Genomic DNA, 24,715 nt, shown 5'->3' on the forward strand with positions numbered 1-24,715 from the left:
TAATCGGGGTCTAATGATGGAGCTGGAAGGTAATTCGCAATAAAACGACACAATCGCATCAAGTTTGGGTTTGGTTCAATTTTAATTTCTGTGATGGGTCTGGGTGTTAATATGTATAATAAGTTTGTATTTACAAAAAAAAATTATTTAAGTATGTTTATATCCGTTTTCTAGTGAGCGGACGCTGTGAATGTACGTCACACGGGGTCACGTGACCGTCGGCAGGACTCAATATTTAAGCGAACTTTAAATGCCTATAAAATCATAACTACTGGGTATTTTTGAATGAAATAAAAACTAATGTATTTGTAAATGTAAAAGCTTAACTGTAACATAGGTTTCAAGTGATTTTGCATACCTAGTAACATTCTCAATTGGGAACTAATTCGTGGCAACCGAAAATTATTTTCGACTCACAACGCAAATTGTACATACGTAGATGTGCAGCATACCTAATCTTGAATTTTTTTTTATGCTGGACAAGGCAGGTCTTTGGCCGCAATCGCACCTGGTGTTAAGTGAGATGCAGTCTAGGATGGTACATATCTACCCTGTAAGTGCCTATTCACTCTCGAAATCGTCGTCGATAAGTAGTTGTGACTTTTAGGACAGTTTACCCGGATATGAAAGTTGGTTCGTCTTCGAACCACCTTAGGGTTCTTTTGGAATACGTGCTTTCTGTTTTGTCATTGAAAGTCTGCAATCAAGGGAAGTTCCTTTTGTATTACAAAATTACGGGAACCGAAAACTTTTCCTTTTCTATTTCGTCGATACAAGAGCCCTGATAAAGTTTGGTGGGAGTCGCAACAAAGACACAAGATTGTTGCCAATGATTAAGGATAGTCTCTAATATTTATTATTAACAGCTCCTATTTTCACTTTGACACCTTGTATTAGTCTGCAGACTAATAGAAATAAATGTAAAAAAAAAGAAAAAATAATTAGGTGACGTCTTAAACTATACGTTAACATCCATGGTACCAGGATAAGGTTAATTCTCATCATGTTAATATTGATCCAATTTGTGATCTAAACGTGCAACTGAAACTGGCCTCTAATAATCACGAAACTATGCGATATCTAATAGAAATAAAATAAAATAAAACGAAAACATTAACTCTTTTCGCAATTCCAGCCGGCATTCCAACAATCCCAGATACGAAACTCCAAACAGCCAACAAAGAAAATTTGATATATTAAATCTGTACTCACAGAACAATGGCGGTAGATATGAAGGAGACAAATCATCCCGTTGTCAAGGCAACCGCGACAATTGGGGTGGAATTAGAAATAAATTTCATTCGATATGCTGGGGCTCATGTTATATGGAGCCACATCAGCATCAGGTGTGATCAATGGGGCCGTCTTTGATGACTTTTCCTGTTGAAACGTGTTTCTAATAATAAAAATAAAATTGAAGCAATTTCCACCATTTATAAAATTTTATCACGAATTTCTTTTATTGCCTACCAAATCAGAAAATAAATGTATTATTGTTGGGTATTCCGAATAACGTAATCTAAAACTCTGTTATAACAATTTTGTTCAATGTTAAACTAAATTAAATGTACCTGTGAAATTAATCTTATGGAAATGCCTTCCTTATAGTATAAGATCCCGCTATACAACGACCTTCACCGAGATGCTTATTTGATGAAACATATTTTATATTCAATTTAACATGTCAATAATTATATTGCTTAAGGGTTGCCTAATAAATTTCAGTCCAGGATATGATTAATTAATCATTAAAAAAAGTTTTATTTTTAAATATTTCATCGGTTTGATTATTAAACAAACTCCATACCAATCGAAAGTATGAAGCCCATAGAATATGCAAACGTTAGGTTGCCTATTCTTTTCCAGTCATAACTCTCGGGTTGCCAGGTATAAACAGGTAAATTGATAGAGCATTTTGCATCGGTCTGATAATTTAACACCTTTGCTGCGGCAGTAACTTTCTAATACTTTCCATTCCTTCGGTACAAGGTCATTAAACCTGGTATTAAAACTTACATTGTGGCGGCACAAGGCTTAAAGACCTTGTAATATTTAAGATATATTAATTTTATTTTTGGCTTCATGTTAATAGATATTGTGTTTTTTTTCTTTGAATATTAATATTAATGCATTTATTGACATACATCTGAAGACGTTCGTGAATAACTTGTTTAGTATAAAAATTATAGCTATATTCAAAATACAAGGCTTATGCACCCTGTGCCGCACTGAAGTAGGGAAGTCTGGTGGGTATTCTAGGGATGTGAAATACAAATATCGATAGTTTAAATTAAGTTTTAATAAAATTTTAAAAAAGTAACAAACAAAGATGTTGTAATAATTTAGTCTAAATATTTTACAAATAAGATATACGTGCATAAATACTTAAATAAGCTATATTTAAAGAAAACATATTATTTAAGAACATTTAGTTACAACTTCAAATGTTTGTCACGAAAAACATTATTTAAATTAGCAATAAATCGTGTAGCAAATTAAATTATGATCAATTTGCAGTTTTGATTTTGTTTGTTTCTCTTGACGCCATGTCGACATGTGCGTTTCTTACGAATGCGAGGCAACACTGGCTGCACGTAGCTAGCGTGGGGTGCGGTACCAGGTGCGCAGGGTACAAGGTGCTTCGACCTGGTTTCGCATTGTGAAGACATTTTATTAATTCCGTGCGGTACCAGGTCTAAAAACCTGGTATTAAGGTAGGTACATCATTGGATTCTATTTTAAGAATACATCATAGATATATATTCATCACTTTCCTACACCGGACCCAATTGAAGTTATGCCTTACGCACGACAAGGAAGACTATAATTTTCTTAGCCGCACGGTAAGCGAGACGTACACAAGGTCTATAGACCTGGTTTCGCACTCAACGTGTTAATCAAATATAAATGAAAATAAAGATTATTTCATTATGGACACGGTGGTATAGGGTTGCCTGCGAAAAATCAGTCCTGAATGACGGTTGTCGAATTTTGTAAAGTGAAATTAAAACTGAAAGGTGACATTTTTCGAGTAGTTGGCAACATTTGGGAAAGACGAGTTGTATGAGGCGTTTGTGTGTCTTGTCAAGAGGTGTCGCTTGGGTGAAGAAATTTCTCCAGTGTTGCCATGCTTTCGGAGATTTGGTCCAAAAATGTCGAAAGTGGAAATAACGACTTCCGGTCAAAAATTTGGATGACGCCTCCTGCAAAAGGGTCGTACAAATGACATTTGACCATTTTCATCTCCATTACCTGGCAACACTTGCAGCTATGGGGAAAAGTATTTTTTTTCGACATGGGTGTCTTTAAAGTTAAGGACGGACAGAAGGAGATATGGCAGAAAAAATCCAAAAATGGGGTTTGGTCGGTTATACGACCCAAATTATGGGAAAAATCCGAAAATTCAGAAAATCAAGATGGCGACCGAGTGAGCGGTCATTTCTTAAAAAGTTTCAGATTTCTGATTTTTCAAATGCATTTTTTGGGCAGTTGGCAACATTTGGGAAACTCGAGTTGTATAGAGCGATTACGTAGTTTGCTAAGGAGTATCGTTTGGAAAAACAACATTTTCCAGTGTTGCCATACTTATTGCATTTTTCGCTTAATCTAGACCATTTTCCGCGCCGAAACCCATTTTTACTTTTTTTCTAACTTAAACCAATCCCGTGAAACAATTCCTTAAAACCACCCAAGTCCCAAAATTTTGTGGCCCCGTAACTGCCAGTGTTGCCAGGTAATCGAGATAAAAATAGTCAAATGTCATTAGTTTGACCTATTTGCAGGAGGCGTCATCCAAATTTTGGACCAAAAGTCATTATTTCCATTTCTTACATGTTTTGACCAAATCTTCCAAAGTATGGCAACACTGGAAAATGTTGTTTTTCCAAACGATACTCCTTAGCAAACTACGTAATCGCTCTATACAACTCGAGTTTCCCAAATGTTGCCAACTGCCCAAAAAGTGCATTTGAAAAATCAGAAATCTGAAACTTTTTAAGAAATGACCGCTCACTCGGTCGCCATCTTGATTTTCTGAATTTTCGGATTTTTCCCATAATCTGGGTCGTATAACCGACCAAACCCCATTTTTGGATTTTTTCTGCCATATCTCCTTCTGTCCGTCCTTAACTTTAAAGACACCCATGTGGAAAAAAAAATACTTTTCCCCGTAGCTGCCAGTGTTGCCAGGTGATCGAGATGAAAATGATCAAATGTCATTTGTACGACTCTTTTTCAGGAGGCGTCATCCAAATTTTTGACCGGAAGTCGTTATTTCCACTTTCGACATTTTTGGACCAAATCTCCGAAAGCATGGCAACACTGGAGAAATTTCTTCACCCAAGCGACACCTCTTGACAAGAAACACAAACGCCTCATACAACTCGTCTTTCCCAAATGTTGCCAACTACTCGAAAAATGTCACCTTTCAGTTTTAATTTCACTTTACAAAATTCGACAACCGTCATTCAGGACTGATTTTTCGCAGGCAACCCTATACCACCGTGTCCATAATGAAATAATCTTTATTTTCATTTATATTTGATTAAATTATCAGACCGATGCAAAATGCTCTATCAATTTACCTGTTTATACCTGGCAACCCGAGAGTTATGACTGGAAAAGAATAGGCAACCTAACGTTTGCATATTCTATGGGCTTCATACTTTCGATTGGTATGGAGTTTGTTTAATAATCAAACCGATGAAATATTTAAAAATAAAACTTTTTTTAATGATTAATTAATCATATCCTGGACTGAAATTTATTAGGCAACCCTTAAGCAATATAATTATTGACATGTTAAATTGAATATAAAATATGTTTCATCAAATAAGCATCTCGGTGAAGGTCCTTGTATAGCGGGATCTTAGACTATTAATAATTATCAAATCTTTCATGCTTATGAAGACGTCTTCATGGTTTAAGTTTCAATATTTTGCTTTAAAATACACTATTATGTACTTCATATAAATTGTATTTCAATTTTAAACAATTCATGACTCTATTATTTTTCCAATTATTTTATATGTTATTCATATTAATTAGACAAACCGAAATTATACAGCTGAAGCTTCGTCAAACCGCAGTCAATTAGTAAAAACAACATGTGCTAAATAAATGAGGTTGGAACCCGACACTTTGTTTTGAGAAGGTCACGCTTGCAATCATGGTGTCATCCTTGGCCCTCATTTAGGACCTAAGGCTAAGTATCCCATTACAAAAGATAATGAACCCGAAAATGACGTAAATGCTGATAAAAATGAGATCGATTATGAACCTAATGATGAACATGGTAAGGACGCAGATGATAACATAGGGGGAGAAGTTAAAGATGGTTTTGTAAAGATTGGCAAAGCTTTGGGAACGGAAGCACGTGACACTGACAATGTCACGGATTCTAATGATTTAACAGCTGTCTCTTGGGGCGTGTTTTGTTATGAGAACGTGTTTTTTTGCGACACGATTTTGTGCATGTTTTAAACTAAGCAGGATATTCTGTAAATATTTTGCATCATCACAATGTCCCTTTTTTTTTCAAATAAATGTTGTGCATTATTATTATTTTTGTCAAGATATTTGACTCACTAAGTATAAATGTTGTTACTACTTAGAATGAGTGTTCATTTGTGTTGTAATATACATTTGAATCTTTAAAAGTATTATACCAGAAAGTAGAATGGGTGTCTACTTATGAATGAAGAACTTGAGAAATCTATGAGATTGAAACAAAGCTTGATCTTCTTTTGTTGCAAGTACAAAAGTTCCATATTAATATTTGCATCAAAATAAACATTTTCGAGTACGGATTAAACAGACTCTCCAATAAAATATGCCTTAATAACTTTTGCGAAAATCATCATAAAATTTCCCAACGGGTGTCTGTGCCGACTCAATTTATTAATGGATATTATGCAGGCTCTGGTGCATCGGCACAAACAATCGTGGATAATCAGGATAAGTTCGGGATAAACAAAAGTTCCGAGCAAATGTTTGCCGGACGGTCCGAGTGACAGCCCGGGCTGACTTTGTGCATCGGACACGGAGTAACGTCATCAAAAGGGGACAATGAATGGAAAACACCCCTGTTGACAGATGGAAATAGTGTTGGGAAGTTGTCGATGGGAATATTCGATAGTTTTGATTACTTATGCACTGGTATATTTAGGCCAGTAGAATTAAACACAAGAATGGATTAAATCGGAAATAATTCCTACTAAAGATTTTAGTGCTTTTTAGCTTCATTAGTTGCCCATAAAGACTCTCCTAGGTTTTCGACTTCGACGGAGTTGTGCTTAAGTGGTGGGGGCCACCGAAAGGGGCGCTTTTTAGGTTTTCCGGTTATACCGCGTAAAGGACTTACCCTATCGAAAAGTGGTCTTCCTGACGGTTGAAGGGCATTTAATCCTGCATTAAATAAGACCAAATTCATATGTTTTGGACAAACCGTTCTCGTGCAAATGTTCGGCAAAGTAGAAAATATGTGTATACTTAATGACCCTCTCCTATCTACAAAGTATCGTTCTTTGAAAAGGCATATTAGCTAATACGTGCATCGTAAGGTCATCACGGTATTGTGCTTACAGAAATGTCCTGATTCATATTTTGTAAGTGTTTTTTTTTTTTCGAGTTCTGTTCATAGAATATAAAGGGTACGTGGCTTATGGAAACTCACGTAGTCACTTTTTGAATAAAATATAATATATTGTAAAATCTCCTATTTTACTACCTGACGTTCTCCTGACATCAACAACCCGGTTACCATCGCAACCGCCGTAGCCTATACCCGGTGCAAAGAGTTTTGCTTACCGCTACACTACCCCCCCACGAAGAAAGATAGCCCACGGCAAAAAAAAAACTAACTAAAAAAACTTGGATCCACCATAAGAAAGAACAAAACTTATGAAACTGCGGGGACTTTAAACCTCACCCTACGGCCTGACCGAGTGGTATAAGCCTTCGTGATTGGTATAGGAGGCACAATTGCGGCGGGTTGTGATGAATGAGGCGATGACGGTGGTGACGAAGACGGAGATGCTACAGACACCCGCGTGGATGATGCAATCGCAGATGGATCGACATCAATGAAAGCGGGCTTAACCCTATCCAAGCTTACAGAAACATTCCTCGTGCAGACATCAAGACTTATCGTTTTATCACCCCTTTTAAGTACCTTATGCGGACCAGAATATGGGCATTTCAAAGCAGGTCTGTTTGGAATATCATCCCTAAGGAACACATGGCTAGTCGTTGCCAGATCTTGTGAAACAAATGTCTTCGGTTGACCGTGACGTACAGGTGAGCAAGGTTTCAGATCAGCCACATATTTCCGCAATTGTGCGACATAAGATTTAATATCTTCAACACGATCAGTCTTGGCATGCGAAACAAACTCCCCTGGTAAACGCAGTGGTTCCCCATACACCAATTCTGCCGCAGAAGTCTGTAAGTCCTCTTTCAACGCAGAACGCATACCTAATAAAACAACATTCGCAAAGCCAATAAAAAACAAAATGCACCCTGTATAGCTACGGCTCACAATATTCCAACTAGACCTGAATTTTAAAGATAACCACCCTATATAAACAACTGTACACAATTACACCAAATTATTTACATTAATATAGTTAATTAAATATTGTAATATAAATAAAAAAAAACACTCAAAAACTTGCAATCTGTCGCGTTGTCCAGCAAACAGGTAGGTGCTCAGCATTCACAAGGCAGGTGAACGCCTCTTCCCTCTGTGGTGAACGCGGCGTGGTGTGTCAACCCGGAACACGGAGCACGGAGCAAGCAACACGGAACAAATTGTGTGTCAACTTCTAGGTGTGAGCTCGGGCACGGGGTGATGCGGTTCCAAAATGAAGTTGGAACTCGTTACTCGACCCTTGGTCGGGAGTTCAGGTCTGAGGTGTAAAAGTAGTCCTTGTCCGTTGCAGCAATTAAGCAGTACAGTTGTAGACAAATTGGACGAAAATCGGGGTCACCAATAAAGGGTACGTGGCTTATGGAAACTCACGTAGTCACTTTTTGAATAAAATATAATATATTGTAAAATCTCCTATTTTACTACCTGACGTTCTCCTGACATCAACAACCCGGTTACCATCGCAACCGCCGTAGCCTATACCCGGTGCAAAGAGTTTTGCTTACCGCTACAGAATATAATAAGGACATACGAAAATACAGTACGAGTACAGTTTTGTACAGTACATTTTTATCACGTGGATTGAATGGTTCTTTCTTAGTTATTTGGTATTGGCCGTCTTGGCAACATGCATTCAACAGAGTATCGACAAAAAGATGTGTGTACTAGCAACACTATCCCAAAACACCCCCGTCATGGCGAATTTATTTTGTCACTCGCCCCTCGTCCTGTAAACCTAATAAGGATCAGTGCTAGCCGACATCAAAATGCCGGTTAAGAACTGTGAATCCTTGTAAATTCCTGCCCTCAGTTTGTTGCTCGAAATCTTAATTTAATTTGCGACAAAATAAAGGGCTCGCGGAGAGACGAAGAATTTGCAAAAGGAAACAATAGTGACAAACGCTGATTTTTACGACCCCTCTCCCTGTTTTGTTGCAATATTTTGAGTTTGAGGCACGATGGAAGGTTAACATTATTTGGTTTTTTATTATTAGACATTTTACTTGGCGCCATCTGACTGTAGTCCATTTACAAGAAACACTTTACATTGTACAGTCTACAGTCATTAGAAAGGCAAAACAGCTGCATGTATTGCGACCACAATTTTTAGCTAAGTAAGGTGAAGTCTTGTGTTGGTAGATCGATTAACAACAAAAAGTATAACTTCTATTTAAGGAACAATTAATCAGCTACAATGAAATCGTACGTAACTTCATTGTTTAATTAAGTTGTTTTATTAACCATTTTAGCATCTCAAGTTGTCAATTTCAATTATTCTTTAATCAAAGTATCTGCCTATCTGTTTAGTATTTTCCATGCACACATCTGTGTCACAGGTCTGTTTAAAATTTCAAATTTCCGCTGTCCCAATACCCCTTTCCCCTGAGGCCACAGGAGATTATGTGCTAACTGAATCAGTAACTTTTGAGCGCGAATGAACGGAAAAACGAGTCATCACTTAGCGGCAGATTAAAATGCCGAACCCCATTTTACCGTTGTGCTATTGAAAAGTAAACACGTCGCTATGAATGATGGAATTGGGACATGTGAGGAAGTTGCTAAGAAACACAAAAGGTTTACAAAAACACTTAAAATGTTACAAGAGGCACAGACTGATCAAATCGCGGACAAAAATGATTAGTTTTAAGTATGTATCACAAGGCAAAAAAGAAAATATACATATTCATAGTGCTTGTTGTTGCTTTCGACTACTGTGATTTTAATAACTTTTCTTTAGACTTTTACCATTTCTGTGGGGGTACTCGTAGTCAGGTTTATGCTGGGTTTATGCTTTCAGTTTGGATATCATTAAAGTTATTTTGACGCAAAGCTTATTTTGTTTTTGTTTTTCATGTACATGTAATTTAGTAACTTATGATCTTTAACCCTTTTGGTATTCATTTTTGACAAATTATTTCCTAGTTCTTTCGCAAAATGTCCGATACCACGTTCAAACCGTCACAAATAGATCAAGCCGAAAGTAAATAATGAACGGTCGACTTTCGACCAATAGCGGGCAAACTTAAAAAGCTCCGATGGAGCGTGTCTAAGTTGGTGATATTTCTCTATCATAAACCGTGACACTTGCTCGTTCAAATCCTCATCATCATCACATGGATCCTCAACTCCTCGTTCAAATTGAAGCCTTATAGCCTTCACTTTAAAATCTGAATTGGGTTGGGAGCTAGTTGAAGATAGGCCGTTTTGTTTTGAGGGCAAAAGTTATGGATGGATGTGGCGAACCGTTCTAAAGGCTACGACAAAGACTGGTAATTGTTGCCTCACATTCAGTAACTAATGCAAGAATGGCTATACAAAACTCGATCGATTGTACAGCATACCAGGCTACACGTTATTGTTGAAAAATCGCACTTATTTCAACTGCATAAGATGTTAAAGCGTTAAGCTTGATGTGCCTATCGGAGTAACGGATACTAAATAGTTTGGTAGGTCTTTCAACGTGCACGTGTTGTTGTGATGTTATTTGTTAAAATATGTACCTACAACTGTTGTAAGCAGACTGCAGAATAAGTACGTGTAATGTTAGGTATTTTCAAGAAAGAGATTTCTTATTGATAGAGTTTTATAATAAAACTGATATATTTATGAAAAGACCTCCAAATTTTGAACACAGCTAAAAAAATATTTTGTGTAACGTAAATGAGATTCTAAAAAGTCCATTACTTTCAGCAATTTATTGCAAATGTGAGTAAAAATTTCGTCATGTTTTGTTACAGTACACATATTTTTCAAATATTCTACACACCCATCGCAATTTCGTCACCGCTCGCCTCCATTCTATTTCTATTGTGAAATACAATTTCGCACAACCTTTACATTACTTACGCGAGTTTAATATCCAATATTTTATATCAACGGTGCAAGGGCATCGAACATGCGTGGTCCCATCAATCATCCCTATCGCTCCTTTCGGGCTTATTTATACACAAAACGAGGGGTCTCCGTGACACACACGACATTCAATATTGGTTGCAGCATTTAAGAAGTTAGATCTTTGAAAATGATAGCTTCTAGCTGAATAATAGTATACCATCAGGTCCATCAGCTTACAGTTTTTGGTCAGTTTGTATTGGGGTGATAGAAAACAATTTCGCAGGATTTGTTTTCGTGCAACAATACTAATCAACATTCAATTCGATCAAGTGTCATTCATAAGTGGAGGTGTAGCGAAAAAATACTGATAATTTTTTGTAAGTAGGCCATACATAATTACTTTCTCTATAAGTATCTCTAACTTCAATAGAAACTGTTGTCAAAGTTTATGGTTTCGTTACAAATTCCAGCTCAAGTTTGTTTACCAAATTAAATCTAAGACAATACTGTTATTTTCATATACCTTTCTTCACTGATTTAATTCTTCCGGGACTAATTTTGTAAGCAAGTTAGGAATTATTCTCCAAAGTTATTAGGAAAAGTAGGTCCTCTAACTTTGGAGATTCGCAAGCTTAGGTGGTTCGACTACCGTGTTATTCACGAAAACTGCCATTTTCATAATAATTATGTTACATCTTATAGGATATAGGACGTCCACTGCTGAACATAGCATACTTGCCTTGTTATGCATAAAAAATCATAGGCCTCCCCCAATGGACGTTCTATGGCTGAAATGATGATGATGATCTTGTTTTTTTAATTTGTCTTGTTAATCACGAGTACCTGTATTATTTATTTAAAATCATCACTATCATTTCAGCAATAGGACGTCCACTGCTGAACATTGACCTCTCCGGATGATTTTCATAATGACCGGTTGGTAGCAGTCTGCATCCAACGCCTTCCTACTTGCTACCTCAAATAAATAACTATAAGTTCCATAGTTTTTTAAAGTTTTACATAAAAACAAAACATAAATTTTGAGAAGTTTTTAGTCTTTTACTCAAATAAATATACGTGGAAAATCTTGACGAATAAGCTGAAATTATGGATGAAGCATTGTACTAATTACATAGCATTTATTTAATAGGCAATAAGAAATCCACCATAGAACAAAGGGAAAAGTAATATTGCGTCATTCGCGGACCCGATAGTATTGCAGGCTTAATACATTATTCAGTTTTGTAAATCATTCTGTCCTTTTTATCTGGGAAATGGCGTTTATGATTAGTGATATCACGGCTCCAATATATCACGTGCTGTCACGTGATATCATAACATCTATTATTGTTCCTGTTCTTTGCGCTGTAACTTTCCATATTGTCACTTGAATATTAATATAAATGGAGAAAATGATAAAGGTAACTCAGTGGGTTAGTGGCCGGATTCGTGCTTTTCTTCAATCGTTGATTATTTTGGTCACGGGTTTGACATTTTACTGGTTGAGTTACTTAAGATCAAGCAGAGGATTTAGCTTCAGAGATATAGCTTGAAAGCTGCAGTAGTGGCTTTAAATCATTAGTGCCAAAATATTGGTCAAAATGAATAAACAATTTTATCATACCTAGAGCACAGCAAAGCATGTGTTGTTATCAACTATACCGGCACACAGTAAGGCTGAATAAGCACGTTTATATCCGAAAATATGAGCGAAAAATCAGCACACTGACAGCATATTGACAGGTTGTCAAATGAAACAACTTGTCCAAACTCCATTTTCGGCAATCGGCAAATCCTTTCAAAAATCAAACCGAACAAAGCAAGGCAACAAAACAGCGATTATTGAATCGCTCGCCCGCGTCACGTACGCGCCGCGGTGTACGTTAATATGTCGCGCGTGCGCCGCCTGCCTAATGTCGTAGTAAAACGTGAACAGCGACTTTATTCTCCTTTTGATTGTGACGACGTGCGTGGCCGGCTTTAGATTTATGAACTGTAGTTTTTGAACGGGTTACAGCGCGGTTCGTCTTGTGACAATTTTGCGAGTTCTTCTTTTGTGGTGTCTTGATTGGACAATCGTCCACGAAATGTTACTAACCCCAGGCTAGCCAGTAGATACTGAACCCTAATAGTAATTCATTAGTTTATTAATCTAAAACCCACATTTCCTAACCTCAATCTTAACAAGTTAGACTCTAAACAAGTCACTAAAAGCTTCCAGTCGAACTGACAGAGTAACTTTTTCCCAATAATTGAGTTTTTTTAAGTTTTTTGAGAACCCAAGACCTCTAAATCTAGAGTCCATCTCTTACCACAAAGCACTTCTTAATGCATCAACCCGATTTTACTCTTCAAACTGCCAGCAACTTTTTTGTCACAATAACATGAATGTATTTGTCAAATCAGTGCCATGTCTCCAGTTTACATAATATACCCGCAGACTGAGTGATCCGCGCACAGCAATGTCATTATTAATGAATTCATTATACACGACGCGGGTAATCCGCTGCTGGCATTCGATTAATTCACATTAGTGCTTAGGCCCTGCGCACACGTGAGTGTTGCAAGTAAGACGAACTCCCTCGAACTCGCTGGAGACTTATGTTCATCATAAAAAAACTCATGAAACTCATTTATTTTTGTTAAAAAGCACTTTTACACGTCCCAGTATTAACCCTACCACTGCTTCGGGACAATAAATGGGCCAGTTCTAAAAAGAAGCAGCGCAAGAAACTCAGTCACTATTCATCGAACATCAACATCGAAAATCTTATGTTCATCCTTAGTTTTTTCTGTGAACTGCAAATACTGATTGGGAAAGAATCGTTTGTACATCCAATGAAAAGAGGAGACACTTGACAATAAATGTTTATGGAGGAAAACATAACTATTTAATTTCCCAAAAAGGTGTCATTATAGATTAGGTACTTAGGTACAAGATTGAAAATTTACAGGCTAAGTTAAAAACAAAATTATAATGCTAGTTGCTGAACGATGGAAATCAAGTTCAACACTGAGACCTTATGCAGTTGTAATTCGTACGATTTTTCAAAAAAGTATAGTGTTATGTGCTGTCGACTGCATTATGTAGAGTCCAAATACCTGCCTTGTCTAGCATAAAAAAGTACCATATTGTTGCCGACTTAAGTTATACGTGAGCTTTTGTTTAATAAATCTTTTGGCAGTATCATTCTTGTTTTGATTTTTTATCTCGAAATAATTATTACATCTGTCTTAATTCTTATTATCGTTAACAAGATATTAGGAATAATAAATGTTGCTATGATCGTGTATGTGTATTACATTGTTTTCTTCGTTGTTTCAAAGAGCTGATAACTTCCAAAACAACCGCAAAAACAAATTAGGAAATATTTAGCTTGTTAAATTTACACGTGGAGAGCTCGTACACGGAGAAAACACGCTCGTATTTAAATGTATAATATTGTTTAATATAATATTTATCACGAAAGAAGCTATACTAGTCAAAGTACAAGAAACGACACAATTCCTGGAACTAGAGATCCGAAAACTCTTTCGCTAATGGAAAGCTATTATTACAATATCCATTGCCTACTTTTATCCTAAGAACATAGGTAATGTTAGATAAGTAATATTTCCTGATGGATACTAGAAAGCTCTTTTACCTTTGAACATCGTAGGATTATCCACGTAACATAATGAAATGTAAATAATGTAGTTTTGTCTTGGAAAAAAAGTTTGAAAAAAAGTTTCCACAACGATCGATCCTGTACTGCCCGCATCCAGGTACCTCCCACGACCTTCACCAAATTGTCGGTCTACCAATCATTACTGTATGCAGTTCCATGGAAAGTAGACTGGTCGTTTTAGTCCACTGCTGGACAAAGACCTCCCTCAAAGATTTCCACAAGCCGGTCCTGCACTGCCTGCATCCGGGTACTTTCTCCACAAACGGGACCTTCACCGGATCGTCGGTCCACCCAGTTGACCTCATTACTACACTCAACATCAAATAAATCGCACCTCCCGCAACAAGCACTTTCAAACGTATGCATCCCCACTTCCCACCAATATTGGCACCATTTAAAAGCCTAGTTCTAAATCTCTTTTTTCTTTAAGGATATTTATTGGGCTTTCAAATAACACCAATATTGTTGGGGCACCATGATTGTGTCAGAAGAAAATCTTTAAAGTTCGCGTCGCGGAAGGTGCGGTTTATTTGATGTTGAGTGTATATGCAGTTCCATGCAAAGAAGACGATGCAAAGATGATTGACTGGCAATATCTATGCATACCAAGTTGTGGTCACAGTTAGTCATAAAAATACCTAATTACTATTCAAAGCATCTGTTTTCGTCATAATCTGTGGCATCGTCTTGTGCGGCGGCCGGAAGCGGATGTCATGTCGCTTTTATCGCCCTCTGTTGTGTCACGCCACTAGACGACTGACGACTGACGACGCGTCAATGTCTTGACAAATTTGACACTGATGATGAAGTGATGTTGAGGTTTTTTATCTTTTTGTCAAGTGCTGTTGTGTCTGCCAGTGATACAAGAATAATGGCCATAGGCGTTCGATTGACGTGTTTTGTAAAACACAATAAAATTTTACCTTTTATTGCTTTTTTTTTGTCGGGAAATGCTTTGTACATATCCACTGACCGATGAGGATAGTCAGTGGGTTATGTGGGAGTCTCTCTGCCAGAAGAGCGGGGCATACCCACTAAAACCCGACGGTGTCCTCCGGGGCCATTGAAATAAAGTCCTAAAATTGGACATTCGTCCTTGCCTGACTTAAGTTATCCTGTCCCTGGATTAGGCAAAAGTCGAGAGTAATATCCCATGTTCATAAGTTATTTGCCTCACATAAGGCACCCTGGAGTCATCATTAGGTCGCTAGTAGGTATCCAATGCCGAAGCTCGTCTCTCTTTTTGTAACTAGAGGCCAATTTTAGGATGACTTACACTCCCTACTCTGGGAAGACAGGTCAGGGAGTCCTATTTTTTATGCATAGCAAGGCAGGTATTTGAGCACAATCGCACCTCGTGTTAAGTGGGATGCAGTCTAGGATGGTACATAGGTATCTGCCCTGTAAGTGCATATTCACTCTCGCCTTGAAAAGGCCTGGATTATAGTCTTCGGGAAAGACAGCAGCAGGCAGCGAATTCCAGTCCCTAGCTGTTCGCTTTATAAAAGAGTCATCGAAATGCTTATTTAATGCCTAATGCTTGCATTTTTATCCTTTAGTCGTCTTTTATAACATGAAGAGTGGGGATAGTCCTATTCTATTCTGTGGAAACCACCTGGTTTTAGTGGGCACGCATTCTAGTAGATACGTTATAGTACAAGTTCTACGTAATTTGTACAGCATTTGTGAAAGTGGTAGGTTTTCGAAACGAGGATGCCAAGTGTAATGATGACAAGATTGCTTGTAAAATAAGTCCTTCCCCCAACCACGAACCAACGTTTTCGTTCGGGATCGTCAACACATATTTTAACTTGGATTGCCTAAGCTCGCAGCGACGTTTGCGCTCCGCGAACTTACTCGTTTTCAACTTTCTAATTAAGTCACTAGCTGGCTGTCAACATTTGGAGATGTTGATTAACGTACACTTCAGTTTTATTGTGGTAGTTTGTTCGGAGTATCGGTTAAGTTTGAATTGACAGGGAGTTTTACAAAGAAAAACCGTTTATGTAAGTGGGAGAGCCTTGATCCCATACATTACTATCATGGTTTCTTATAGGGAGAGGCGTCTACATACATGCACACACTCGAAAAACATTAACTTCCCTGGTGCAGTCATGTAATAAATATTGAAAAATATCTGTTTTTTTCGATCGCACCTAATTACTAATGCATGAAAAAATGACACATTATGATTTATTTTACCGGAAGGCGGACCGACGACCTCATAAAGGTAGCAGGAAGGCGCTGTATGCAGGCCGCCACCACTAACCGGCCATTGTGGAAATTATTAGGGGAGGCCTATGTTCAGCTATGGATGTCCTACGGCTGAAATGATGATAATTAATGATGATTTATTTTAATTTGTTTGAATGCTTGTTACCTTCAATTTATAAATTCTTTTTATTGTTCAGTAACATTGTATTTAAAACGGCTTTACGATAGTAAATAAATAGTGTAGAACAAAATACTGCAGCTATGAAATTAGATGTTTCTAGTTGAACAAAACTTTAAAGAAAATTCCCACAATCGTACCCAAGGTCAAGTAAGGCTCGACCTCAAGGTCAGTTCCCAAGGTCGGGCAGACACATGGGCCATAAACTTGGCAGCCGCTGGGAAATCAGGATCGGTTCAGTCAGGGCTGGCGACACGGATTTATGGGGCCCTGTCAGGGGACCAGATCGAACCGGTTCGGTCGGGTTAATGTGTTGGAAAAGCTAGTTTTTGTGGGTTCAAAATTATAAAAAGAGACCTGCGTGACTGCAGACACGGTTGAACTTTAATTTTTATTGAGTGGAACTGAAAATCTTTATTTCGATGTGTTACAGAATGTCTAGGTATGTCTGTTGCGCCCCACATTATTTTTTATGCATAACAAGGCAGGTATTCGACTACAATCGCACCTGGTGTTAAGTGGGATGCAGTCTAGATGGTATATATTTAAATTACCTATTGATTCCTTGTACCAGTGACTAAATATTTTATGTAGTAGTTACAGCAAATATACACAAGCACGTGACCGACGCAGACGATATATTCTTACTTCATTCCTTATACCAATGACTAACTAAATAATGTAGTGAACTAGTGACCGACCAATATTTCTACGAAATTTCAAAACTTGAATTAATTCAAAGTTTCAGGCTTGAAATTTACAAACTTTATTCGGTACATACTAAAGTGCAATAATTTCATTCATATTCATAAACTATATGGTTAAGTCTGTTTAAAGGTCTCCAATAAACTAACAACACATAAAAAAACCATCCAAAAGATGACCAGCCCAAATAGCTCGGTCCTTCCACCATCCCGACTTAATAGCCGCTGTTATACGATCAGAACCAGTCGGCCTAACATAATCCTATAATGAAAAAATAACACACAATACGTTCGTACATTCTCCGCTGAAATACGGCCAAACTCGGTCTTCTTTAAATATTTATGACAAGGAGCTAAGAAAATCTTTGCTACTACAAAAGCTATATTGATTTTTCGACTTAGAGACCCAATGCATAATGCGATCCATTGAATATTTTATGCTTCTTCGAAGAACGTTAGTGTGGTTTTTAGGCTTCACGAGGATTTTTGTAAGATAATAGATGACTTGGATGCTAACACAAGCACCGGTTTAGATGGAATCTCCACTAAAGCAATTAAATGTATTAAGAGTCTAATCGTTGAAAAGTTAGCATCTTCAATAAACACCTGTCTTAGACTAGGTATTTTCCCTGATACACTTAAATTAGCTAAGGTTAGTCCTATACATAAATCGGGTCCAAAAACTGACCCCAGCAATTACAGGCCGATATCAGTGTTACCTGTAATATCAAAAATATTTGAAAAACTTTTGTACAATCGGCTTAATGACTATCTTACCTCAAAGCATTTTCTTATCGACGAACAATACGGATTCCGCCCAAAATCAAGTACATTAACAGCTGCCATAGACCTAATAACTAAAATTAAAACTCATATTGACAAAAGAAATATTGCGTTAGGTATATTTATTGATTTAAAAAAAGCTTTTGATACTGTAAGTCACCAAAAGCTACTTCTAAAGCTAAACGACATAGGTATCCGAAATAAAGCGCTAAATATATTTGAATCATATCTGCAAAACAGGCGTCAAATTGTTAAACTTGATGATTTCGTGAGCAATTCTGAAGGTATCTCATTTGGAATACCCCAGGGATCCATACTCGGGCCATTGTTGTTCCTGATATATGTTAATAACATCAATAAAATAGGCCTAACCGGCTATCTCACACTATACGCCGATGATACATGCTTATTTTATTTTGGTCAATCCATCCATGAAATCATCACCGACGCTCAAAAAGACCTGGACTTGCTAAATAAATGGTTTCTGCAGAATTTGCTAACAATTAATACACAAAAAACGTCATATATGATCTTATCTGCAAAAAATAAAGTAATACCCAAATATAATGCGCTGAGAATAAATAACGTAACTATCAAAAGATCCTACCAGGAAAAGTACTTAGGGTTACTTATAGATGACAGATTAACTTGGAGACCGCACATTGACTATGTTAAATCAAAACTAACATCATTACTAGGAGCACTTCGAAAGATTTCACATTGTATTCCGAAACAAATTAAACATACTGTCTACAATTCCCTGGTAAAATCTCATTTGGATTATCTTATTGAAATTTGGGGATCTGCTGCACCAACCAATATTCATCCATTACAGAGAACCCAAAATAAAATTGTTAAAGTCTTATTCCATTATCCTTTCCACACGCCCACTAATGAACTATACGTAAAAACTAAATTATTTAATTTATCACAGCTATACAGATATAATACATGCATTTTGATTAAAAAAATTATAACTGACACTATTAAAACTAATATAGAAATAAACATAAAGAGTAATACACATAACTTAAGAAATAAATTTAAACTCAAAACAATAACGCCAAGGACCAATTACGGAACAAAAACTGTACTGTTTGAGGGAGCACAGCTATTCAACAGTTTGCCTGACGACTTGAAGGATTGTGAAAGTTTACATATTTTTAAAAAGAAACTTAAGATACACATAGCAGGCTAGCAGCTACTAGTACCAGTGGCTAATTTGTAACTTATTTATTAAATATTTTAGTATCTCATTATAAGTGAAATGTAAATTTCTTATGAGAATAAAGTTCTTTAAACCTATTTTTTGGCATAAAGTAATGGTTTTTAGCAACGTATTGATGTTAATATCTGATATGATGTGTTTCTTATACGAGACCGAATACAATTTGTTTATTTTAATGATAAACTAGAGAGAAACTATGAATTTTATTAACAGCAAAGGTCACTCTATGAATAAAATATACATTGCTAAACACACCTCACATCTTCTACCTACGAGTACATGTCTCAGAGTTTGGAGTTGAACTCTCAAAACTTGGAGGATGTTTAATGTCGAGCTCGAACATTTTGTTTTAAGTTTACTGCGGACATAGATTGATTTAATGAAATGCCTGTTATATGATATACTTATTTACAGAAGACCTTATTGCGTTTAGCTACAAATTCCTTGGAAATATTACCTTTTATGCACTGAAATTTTCAGTTCACCTTCATAATTTAACTGGAGGAGAATGTCGAATGGCATTAAGTTCGCCTTATGTAGGTACCGTGGTTTATGTGCATAAAGGTTTTAAATAAATGAATATTTTAATAATAGGCATTCGATAAGAACCGAGTTAAAACAACAAAAAAAAAAACATAAAATAGTGCAACAAGAATCCTTAAAATGTTTCACTCTTCCACAGGTTAATTAATCATAATAAAAACACAAAACTCCCACGTTTTATTCTCTAAAACGCTATAGCCCAGCTTTTTAGCCACTTGCCATAAGCTGCTTTAAAAAGTAAACCAAGCTCTGCTTTAGACGAAATTTTTAATTCTCAGAAATAAGATCGCGGTGTCTCAAGATCTCTCCAGGGGTTGCCAAGGACGCTGTGCCTGGTACATTTTCTTTAGCGAATTAACTCGAGAATTCCTTTGGCAGAGGTAAAAAACCTGGCAAGTGCAAGTTAAACTGCGTGCTTGGTTCTGTTGTATTAGGTAACTGGTTTTCAATTTAATTTTGAGATAACGTAAGTTCTTGAATACTTTATATTCTCGTGCATGTATGAGCTGAAAATCAGTGTTCAGCACTTTTCAGAGCAATGTCTTCACTTCTTCTTCTTGTCGTGTCGACAACAAACTTACACAGCGTCAGCCCAAAACCGCCACAAGAGTGGCGTTGTCAGTATCCTTAATTAAATCTTCTTGCGTGCTCTTTGCTTTTTACATCGCTGTGACACACATCACTCTATCGTAGAAATCATTTTGCCAATTGTACACATTACTTTTGTTTTATGCATGCTTATCATTGTCTCCTGCTGTTTTCTTATATTTTTTATGATGCAACTTTACTTTTTAGTGTGTTAAGTCTATCTTTCTATTCAAATGAAAATGTTAGTTATCCTGTAAGTGTAACTAAGGGCCTATAATCTCTACTTTTGATTTGTTAAACATGTTCTTTTGTCTTGACAGTTGGTCCAATATAAAAAAAACACATTATGTAAGTGCTCTAATAAAATGCACATTTTTGTTAAATGTCTACGGAACCCTAAAAGAAAGAACATAGCCTACTTTACTTTATCTACGATTAGGTCTAATTCTTTTGTTATCTCCCATTGTCACATTTTTTTTCTTATTACATACTTTTGACGATTGACCCAATACTTAGGCATTAACTATTGAAACTGTTACACTTTTAAATTTGCATTTAATAATTCATCATGAAAGAAAGCTAGAAACTTTATCCCAGCGTTCGAATCAAATCAATCATCATACCTACATTTCTCTACCACAAAAATCTTATTATAGTTTTCTTTAGCCCTCAAAACACTTCAGCAAAACTGCAAAATACACAAGAGTGAGTTCAGTGAAGTGGCGCCCTATTAAAGTTGCGACTGATTTATGATACTTATTGTTTTTGCGCCGGTCACAGAGCGGTCGGACTTACGGGAGAGATGAAAATCTCCCGGAAAGATAAAAAATACGGTGGGAAAGTTGGTAAAAATATTGTAATGTAAGACACAAAAGTATGTTGCCGTAGCATTTATTTAATTTTTTTTATCCACAACGAGGAAGCTCTTGGCCTGTATCTCACCTGATGGTAAAATTAAATGATCAGGCCGAAAGTGGAAGCGAGCATCACCCGGAATCGTCAACCACGGAGGAACTGGTTATCTTACCTCTAACTGCCGGAATACAACAATGCTGTTAACATTGTTGTTATGGCGACAGACTTAGGTAAGATGGTGGTAGCTAGCCAGGCGGACTTAGAACAAGCCCTACCATCAACCAAACCGAACAGAAAAATCTGCCCCCACTGGGAATCGAACCCGGGACCTCTACGTCGGAAGCAGGTGGTCTTACTACTAGACCACAGAGGCGGTTGCTAATAAAATACAACAAATTAGGTTTTCCTACAACTTGAATGTTTCATTTTTCCTTTTTTGTCGTGAAAATTGTAGCAATTGAATCATCATCAGCACATTTGGGTTCCACTGTGCCCTTCCTAATTTAAATTCAGGCAAATCGAGAAATAAGCCGACATATAATTTTTAATTTAACTGAAAAAATAAACACAGTTTGATTACATACAAGATCTTAAGTTCATGACACTACTTCGCACTTTATACAAGCTTTATTACAAGCTTTCCTTCAGTTACCTTCATGAAGCCGTAAAAAATGAAGTCCAAAACGGTAAACAGAGGCGCTATCTAAAAGTTGGATATTAACATTATAAGTAAGTAGGTGAGCGGCAAACTTGCTTCCTACATGGGGAGTTTAAATGTGTGGTATTAAAAAGAAATCCGAGCTGTGTAAGGAAGTGCCGAGTCCTGCTTCAGGCTAGTGGTGGGGGCGAATCGATAGACTAGACATTGGTTTAGTAGATGCTGTAGATGATTGGAGATTTGCGTTGAAAATGAGTGTGATTTAGAAATACTCCGTACTTTACTTACGAACAAATAGAACCTTGTGTAGAGCAACAGTTAGTAAATTTATTTTTGACTAAGGCTGAGTTGCACCACCTAACTTTAACAGTAGCTATAACTATAACCGGTCTTTTTTGTATGGAGATTGACGGATTTTTGAGGGTGCAACCCAGCTTAAGACAATAAAAATTAATTGTTACGCGGTCTTATGCGACCGCTTGAGGTTTAGAATAGAATAGAATAGAATAGAATTTCTTTATTGCGGTAAATGTGGTACAAAGTAGTGATAAACAATGAATTAATTAATTAATTTAATGGGCTAAACTTCTATTCGTTTTCAAGAAACTTAAAAATAATGTTGCATCTAGCATTTACACTAAGATGACGTAAAAGGCGTCGACCAGCTCAAGTCATCTTTTTACAAAAAATAATACATAAAAGTACAGATGTTTCAATAGAGTCGATGTTAATAATTACTAGTTTCCTAATCTTATTATAAAAAAAATAAGAAGACTAATGTCAATCGTATAATTTTGAATCCAGTGTCACAAGCGCACAACCATATTCCATCAGTAACTATAAACCCAAAATCCATCGACACCACCCCATCCCTAGTTACAGAAGAAGACGATAAAGAAGGACGGATATAATGTAGTGCTTTCAAACACGGAGACGAAGTTTGCCTACGAGCAGACAAATGACAACGGGCCTGAGGCGGGGAACTGCGATATTAGAAGCCTTTAAGATGGGAAAAATAGCAACTTTTACTCGGGGTACTTTGGTGCGGCTTAAGGGATGGGAAGAAAGAGGTTTTGTCTGAATGAACATGAAAATGGATAACTTAACAAACCTAACTGTGGTCTCGTATTCAGATAGATAACAATTTGATTGATACAGATGTTACACTTAGGCTGAATTTAACCACCTAACTTTTACCTTTTTTGTATGGAGTTTGACAGATATTTTACGTTTGTCAAAGTTAAAGTATGGTGCAACTCGGCCTTATAGTACAGTCAGCGTCAGATAGATCGAAGCGTTTAAGCTAGCCAAAAAGATCTGTTATTCAATATTTCATATTAATACAACCAGTCAAATTAAGCATAATTAAATTGTTTGAGGCAAAGTATCAACACTGATACATACATATATTGATACAACAATAATATATGTTATCAACACTGTTCTCAATTTTATATGAGCTGTCAGGATGTTCAAAAATATGTACCTATGCAGATAAATAGTTCAATCGTAATAGCAATGTTGGTCTTGGAGTAAGTTTACCAAAGTTACTGATTTACACAACGCTCGCTGTTTCCCACCACTTGGGCGTCACCAATGCATAAGGCTGTGATGCTGCAAGCTGGATGCCGTGAGAAAGAATTGTCGCCGGCATTTGTTGCGAGCGTTTTGAGAACTGTTCCCCAGTTATAATACTATCGGCATCTTATGGAGATGAAATACGAATCTTTTGCGACACGTCGAATTGGATACGCATTTACGTTTTCAGAAAAGTGGTTTTAATGTTACGACCATAAAAATAGTTTTTTTTTATATTTCCTTGAAATATTGTAATAAAAGATACTTATAGTAATATGAATTTATTAAAGTATTCGAAGAAGATTTTATCTTTTGCTTTTAGGTTTTGCATTCGCATGAATTTTAATATAAACTTGTGCTATTCGTGATTTGTACTTCAGAATTTACGTCAAATCAGCTGAATACTCACTTACGTTTTCAAATAAGTGGTTGTAATATGACGAGTGACGACTCTGTAATAGTATTAATAGAGTCGTAATATTAAATTATGTAGTTATTCATATTTGATTTAAATACCTTAATAAAAGATATCGTAATATGATCTTATTAAACTGTTCGGAGAAAATTTTATTTTTGGCTTTCAGTCTTGCATATCTTGCCATTCGCTTGAATTTTAATATAAATTGTGCTATTTATGATTTTTACTTCAGAATTTACGTCAAATCAGCATAACACCCACTGTAGCTATTTTCGGGATTTAGTGCTACGAACAAAATATTTATCAATGTTTTAGGAACGTAAAAATAGTAATCTACAAATAATGAGATTTTGTGGTTTTACATTAATTATCTGAAAAAGTAAGCGTCTGCCAAAGATTTCTGTTTTACAAAAACCAGACCTGTTATTATATCTCTCACGGATGTTTATTATCTGCTATGTAAAACACTACACCTAACAAGTGTTATCTCATTTTTTCTACTTTTACCGCCCGAAGACTGTTGACAAATTCAAATTCCCGTCAAACAGCGTACAAAAGAGTCATCGAAGCAAACACTCGAACTAATACTTGTGCGTCACAGGACGCGGTAGAGGCAAACAGTGGCCCACAAAGTGTTTGGTGCATAGTCTTGTAATAAGCCCCGTGGTTGACTGTTACACCGGAGCGTAACAAGAATAGTCAAAAAAGTTTAAATAAGTGAAATGTGTTTCTTAAGAACTTGTATCTCGGAATCAAGGAGAGTCAACTAATTGTTACAGAGGGCTGAGTTTGAGTTTACGTCAAACGTTCTCATTAG

The sequence above is a fragment of the Ostrinia nubilalis genome, chromosome 7, assembly GCF_963855985.1.
Source record: "Ostrinia nubilalis chromosome 7, ilOstNubi1.1, whole genome shotgun sequence".
NCBI classification, from domain to species: Eukaryota; Metazoa; Arthropoda; class Insecta; order Lepidoptera; family Crambidae; genus Ostrinia; species Ostrinia nubilalis.